Source organism: Stegastes partitus, unplaced genomic scaffold (genome assembly GCF_000690725.1).
Source record: "Stegastes partitus isolate 25-593 unplaced genomic scaffold, Stegastes_partitus-1.0.2 Scaffold671, whole genome shotgun sequence".
NCBI lineage: Eukaryota > Metazoa > Chordata > Actinopteri > Pomacentridae > Stegastes > Stegastes partitus.
In genome coordinates this window covers 83,089-89,268 of record NW_007578402.1, presented here as the reverse complement: position 1 = coordinate 89,268, position 6,180 = coordinate 83,089, and positions in this window count along the sequence as shown.

The window sequence follows — 6,180 nt, the reverse complement described above, 5'->3', positions numbered from 1 at the left end:
TTTAGCATGTTTTGGGTGCAATTATTGTACTTTTTTCTCCATTATATTAATTTAACTGATCTTACACATGAGTAAATTTAGTTTAGCTGCACACATGGTAATACGTCAATGCTAAAAGTCAAACCTTATAACATATCACTGACCAGGGACACTACTTTTGTCCATAGCTCATTGCTATTTAAAGTAAAATAAATGCAGGATTTACCGTCAGCGTGTTGTCATTATTTTACTTAATTGACTACTTCAGTGTTGCGCCTGTATTTCTATTGTCAGTAACACAAGATTGTCGTTTCCTTTGTGCACTGTGGTTGCAGCGGCAAATAAATATCACACGTTTGATCCCACAACAGCCCACAACATGTATTTAACACCAAAGCTCCTGAGTAACATGTGGAGCGGTTCTCAGGCACTGACGTTGTGACAAAAGATCAAACACATCTTTTCTCACTCAGAAAAGATGTAATCTGTGCTGCTGCTGCTTTAAGAAATTGTTTTTTTTAATCATCCAGCGATGCAGGTTCATTTTCTCCAGAGAGGGGAAGTAATTTTAACACAAAGCACTGAGGTGACACCATCTGGGACGGTGCTGCTATTGCACCATGTGCTCGGCCCCAATTACATTTTGCCGCCTCCTGTGGAGTGGAAACACGGTGAGAAGTCTCAGTGTTGCAGACAGTGTTTCCAGCACCGTCATCCCTCCTCTGCATGCATGTGTTTGATGCTGCCCGCGATGTTGCATTTAAGACAATTAAAATGAACTTAAAATGAACATGAGTTGACTGGGGAGACCATTTCCATGATTAATAATATTTTTTAGTGCAGATTTCCATTCCGATTCGTTATTTTATGGGTGTTCTGCTGCTGTGCAATGATTATATTTGTGAACTAATTTCTGTAAGGGTGCTCCTACACAAAGTTCCCCAACGGATAATAACCAAAATCTATCTTGATTTGATAATATATTCATAATCCTCAAGGTTTGCCCACAGTTCACACTTGCTCATTACGAGTCGTTTACTGTCCTATTGCTACTACACTGACTAGCCATGGTAAGCAGCAGGTCTGATATTTATGACAACAATCTCATTTTTACTTTTTCGGTGAGTAACATCTTGCAACAAAGACAGTCTGTAATTTACTTTAGGTTGCATGAGCATAAAGGGATCAAGAAGACCAACAGCCCCACCTGGGGGATCACATCGAGGATTACCATCATAACCATCATAAAAACCTGGAATATTGCGTGCAAAATTGATGATAAAGCGCACAGAAGCATAAACCAACTGCTTCATGGAAAAAATCGCATGAATTAAACAAACAGAAAGACGAATTGCTGGAAAGGGGGGGAAAAAAATGATAACCAAGTTCCCTAAACTAATTAAAGAGAGAAAAAGTAGTGTTTCAATGCAGTAAAGAGCTGCAATAGAGTGTAAAGGATACATGTAGTCACTGTGATGTCACCCCACTGGTTTGTAGACTACAATTGTAAAGCTTTCACTTTGGTATTTGGCATCGTTTTGGTCTGTTGAAGCTGGTGGATGTGATATAATGACGTAGTAATGGCCTGTCAGCCCGACTGTAACACTTACAACCTGCTTTATTGTTTATATTATTATAAATATGACCATAATTTACAAAACGCACATCATGTCGCATTCAAAAAATCTTAAAAACTAGCATCTGAGACCATAAGTGCATCAGGGAAAATGTTTACTGAGGTAATAAATCAAGAAAGAAGTATGGACATCAAGAGGAGTCGCCCCCTGCTGGCCATTAGAAAGAATGCAGGTTTAAACCATTTACATGTCTGCTGTAGGTTTTAAACCTAAAAGCTACATCTACCTTTTATATACATTCAGTGTTTTGCCACAGATGCGTACAAAAAGCCCTAAAATGTCCCTGTGTTATTACTGACATAATCTCACAGGGGGTGCCTCATGCTCGCCCCCACAAGAAAATGGTTCCCTGCTTCCCTACAACAGAGAAAGTCATCCATCCATCATTTATACACCGCTTAATCCTCACTAGGGTCGTGGGGGGCTGGAGCCCATCCCAGCTGACTCAGAGCGGTGCTATCTACCGCCCCACCGTGCAGCCCCAGACAAAGCCAATGAGAGAAATTATTACTAAACAGCCCAGTTGTTCTAACAGTAAAGATAACAAGTCATACAAAGAAACCAGTAGACCAAACAAAAGAGGAAGGAAACCAGCAGCAGGTGGAACTACAAAAAGGGAGCAGGAAGTAGCCAAACAATGCTGCATCTCAAAATAATGCATTTCAGTTGTTGGTACCTCTGAGCTCTGTACTTCTGTACAAAGCAGGATTTGAAGTTAGTAAGGTAGCTTCAGGTTTAACGCTGGGTTTTCAGGGCGACAGCTGCGTTTCACTTCTCGTCACTGTAACCTATGCTGAACGCCTGATATATTCAAGATAACAGATCAGTGGTTTTAAAACACTGCCTACTGACCCATCAGATCTCTCAGAAGAAAGCATCACCATTCCTGGGACAGTACGGGTTGCAAGAGGCGCACCTTCAAAACCATTTAATTGCTCTGTAGGCCTTTGTATATCCATATAATCCGAGAACAGAGACTGATAAAGTACTAAAGCCTTGCAGACTACTTCTTGACTTTATAAGATTTGCTTTAAGTCCACTTTTCAGTTCAAATGATGCTTTCATGTTTGTTCTTGATTCTTCCTAGAACTGTCGAACACCACCAAGCAACTGAAAGCTACAAAAACTACAAGCTTACGTTGCATAATGATAAATCTTGAAACCTTTATCAAAGCAAGTTGTACAAAAAAACAGCTTTCTTTCCTGGTTTTGGCTGCTGCAACACAACCAGGCAGGTGTGTCTCTCTTAGTTCTAAATTCCTCATCTTGGTTTAGGATTATAGATTGTTTTCCTGGTGAGAAATGTGTGACTCTAAACCTGCTCATGTGTGTGATTGGTCATCTAGTGACAACTCTCAATAGATTTCTTGAGTATGTTGAACTTGCTTCATAATACAGGCCTCTGTGGGGTCTTAACACATTGTCTTACTCAAAAAAAAAAAAAAGGGTGGGTTCGAGCACAGAATATACCTAACAAACATGTCAGATCAGACAGAAGTCAGTCAACCAAGGACGCAGTGTAAGGATGCATGTTAGGTGATCGGTTTAACTACAGTACATACCTGGAACACCAAACACCACGAGCCAAGACAGAAGCAACAGCCCATCTGGCCCCCCCAAAAAAACAAAAAACTAATCAAAGACCAACAGGTGTTTTATATAGTCAGGCCCTGATTGGGGAATTGACTTGGAGGAGGAGTCAGGTCTGGGGCTGCGTTCACAGATGCTGTATTCACCGACACAAGGTGAGCATTTCCCACCACAGTGAGGCCCGATCCGACATTCTGCATCCATAGACCAACACACTTTGATTCACATGTCTCCCAAGTGTGTGAAGGCATCGATGTGGTCCACTGTAGAGTAATCGAATGCATGATGTGGATTTTTCAACGCTAAGTTTATGCCCCTGTCCTGCCCCCTCCACAAAATAACCACCAACCAAAGGTGGATGGTGCAGGGAAGAAGTCCAAGCTTATCTGTAAATAACTGCATCTGGCTGGTTACTAATTGTTTGCATTTTCAGTCAAATGTGGGATTCACAGATGTTTGCAGCTGTCCTGACTTTTCATAGTTTGCTAAAATGTAGAAGCACCATCAGGTCAGAAACAGAGAAGTGATCGACTGAGCAGCTGCTCAAACTAAAAATGAAACACGAGGCATGTGCTGTTTCCAAGCAGCACATGTTGTCATGTTAATGCGTCCCATTAGACATTTTTGTACCATTTTAAGTCTTTGTGAAGTCACACACTCAAACACTGCAGCTGTGACATGAGATACGTTTTTAAGGGTTTAATGTTCAGGCCTTAGGAGTAAAACTGGACTTCAGTCATTGAATATTGCTGACTAGAAATCATATTTAAAAGTTTTGTAAATGAAATTTAAGACATTTTAATGTCCACTGAACAAGATCAATGCTTTTGTACCTTATAAAGATCTGCAAATACCCTGGATTCAATTTAACTTTGCACTTTTTAAACCTGATCTGTTGACACTCATGTTTTCCAGAAAATAAAGTCCTATTATAGAAACAGGATTCTTGCCCTTCACATTTGGCGAAGCACACCTGTATCTGTATGAAATGATGTCTCTTATGTAGGCAGGTGTCTGATGCATTTGTGATATTCTCTTTAAATGCTGTGCTCAGGCCTTTTTATTCTTTTTTTTTTTTTTTACAAGGAGCTTTTGATCAGTGAGGATAAAGTGCAGCTTTTTAAGGCAAAGCTTTCCTTTTTTTTTTTTTCTTTTTAGGTAAATCTGATTAGATAAAACAGAAATGTGGGGCAGTAATTCTCATACAGTCCCTTATTTACTGACTCAAACATCTCCCCATGCCAACACTTCCGACATTTTAAAGTGATACAGCAAAGTCATCTGTACCAGTCTGTGCAGATAATTACTGAGAAACCATCTGCGATGCAGCTCCACAATGAGCTCATGTTCCTATAAACGTCTCCCTCCGTATGATGTGGTGATTTCCCGTCTGTTGTCGTTTGCTGATACAGAGTCACAAAGTGCTTTAACACAAAACATATGACAATTCAGCAGTTTATTTTCCTGCTTGTTGCATTAAAAAAAAAAGGTGGACTATGAGGGGGAAAAAAAGTGCAACAAAATGGATGAAACATTGTGTGCCAACAGTTCATATCTTGAAGGATGAGTGCCAGAGGAATGTGAGAGGCATCAACACGTACTGAGCAAACTGCATTTCTGTGGAGCGCCACAGCACGTACATGTACCACTGCATTGCTCAGGTGCCTCAGTTGTTTGTTTGTCTTTTTAAAGGAAAATGTTAAACGTTCAAGCTGTTTTTATGACAAACTAGAATTTGAATCACAAAATTTTATTTGTTTTACTTCAAATAATTGTAACAAAAAAAACATCTAAATTGAATTTCATAATCTGAAATTAAATTGATTCAAACTTGGGTTTCAAGTGGCACATACTTTGCAAATATGCATAAGACACAACAAAAAAAGGAAATAAAAAAATAGAGACGATAAAACAAACAAGCACAAAATAATACATATAAACAAACAAAAAAAGCTTGCTCATCTGGGATTTTTATATATATATATATATATATGCAGAGTTGTATTTGTACCTTTTGGGGAGGTTTAATCCTTAATATCTGAATTACTTGGGCAAATTTAAAAAATTAATAATGCTGATTAAATGATTTAATAAGCAACAAACAAAAAAGTTTCGCAAACATTATCTGTCTGAATTAGTTTAACCTCTTTTTTTTTACATTAACTTTTCTTTTTACTCTGTTTTCGCTGTTTTTTATTTTGTTTTATTTTATTTAAAAGCTTCCTGCTTTGCTTTTTTAAATTTTCAACAAACTTTATTCACAAACAGAAAATGTACAACAACAATCAACATGTGCTTGAGAAGAGGGAGAGAGTAAAAAAGCACAAGTAAAGGAATGACGCAAAGAAAATTACAAATCATATTGCTCCCATAAGGCTAGGAGTTTCACAGCTTCAGTTTTAAAGAGTCCATATAACAGTTCAGATAGGCTCAGAACACATTAAAATTGGGGGTTCTGTTTTACAGATTTACTGGTATGTAAATGAAACTTAGTAAATAACACAAGAACGTTAATAACATATCTTTTTTCAGGAATTTGAACATTAAACATTCCGAATAAAATATGCTGAATATTAAGTGTAATACGGATATCCAGTTTTCCAAATTAAGGTCACACCCAAAGGACTTACTGTAAGCACTATCCCAAAAAAGGTAAGTTAGTGTTTCACTTTCAAGATGACAAAGAGAACACAGAGGGTGGTTATCTGGAATGTATTTCACTTTCATGACTGAATAAACAGGGTAACATCGATGTAATGTTTTTAATGATACTTCTCTGACTTTATTTGACACACAAAAAAAATCTTTGACAACAAGCAGGTTTGTTCCCAATCTATACCTGTGTACAGTTTTTTCTAAAACAACACAAAAGCAGGTCTACAATGGGTCTAACATCTGGTTTCCTAGTTAGCTTCCTGCTTCTTTTTTTTTTTTTAATTCATAATACACAAAATACAAAATAAACAATCTTACT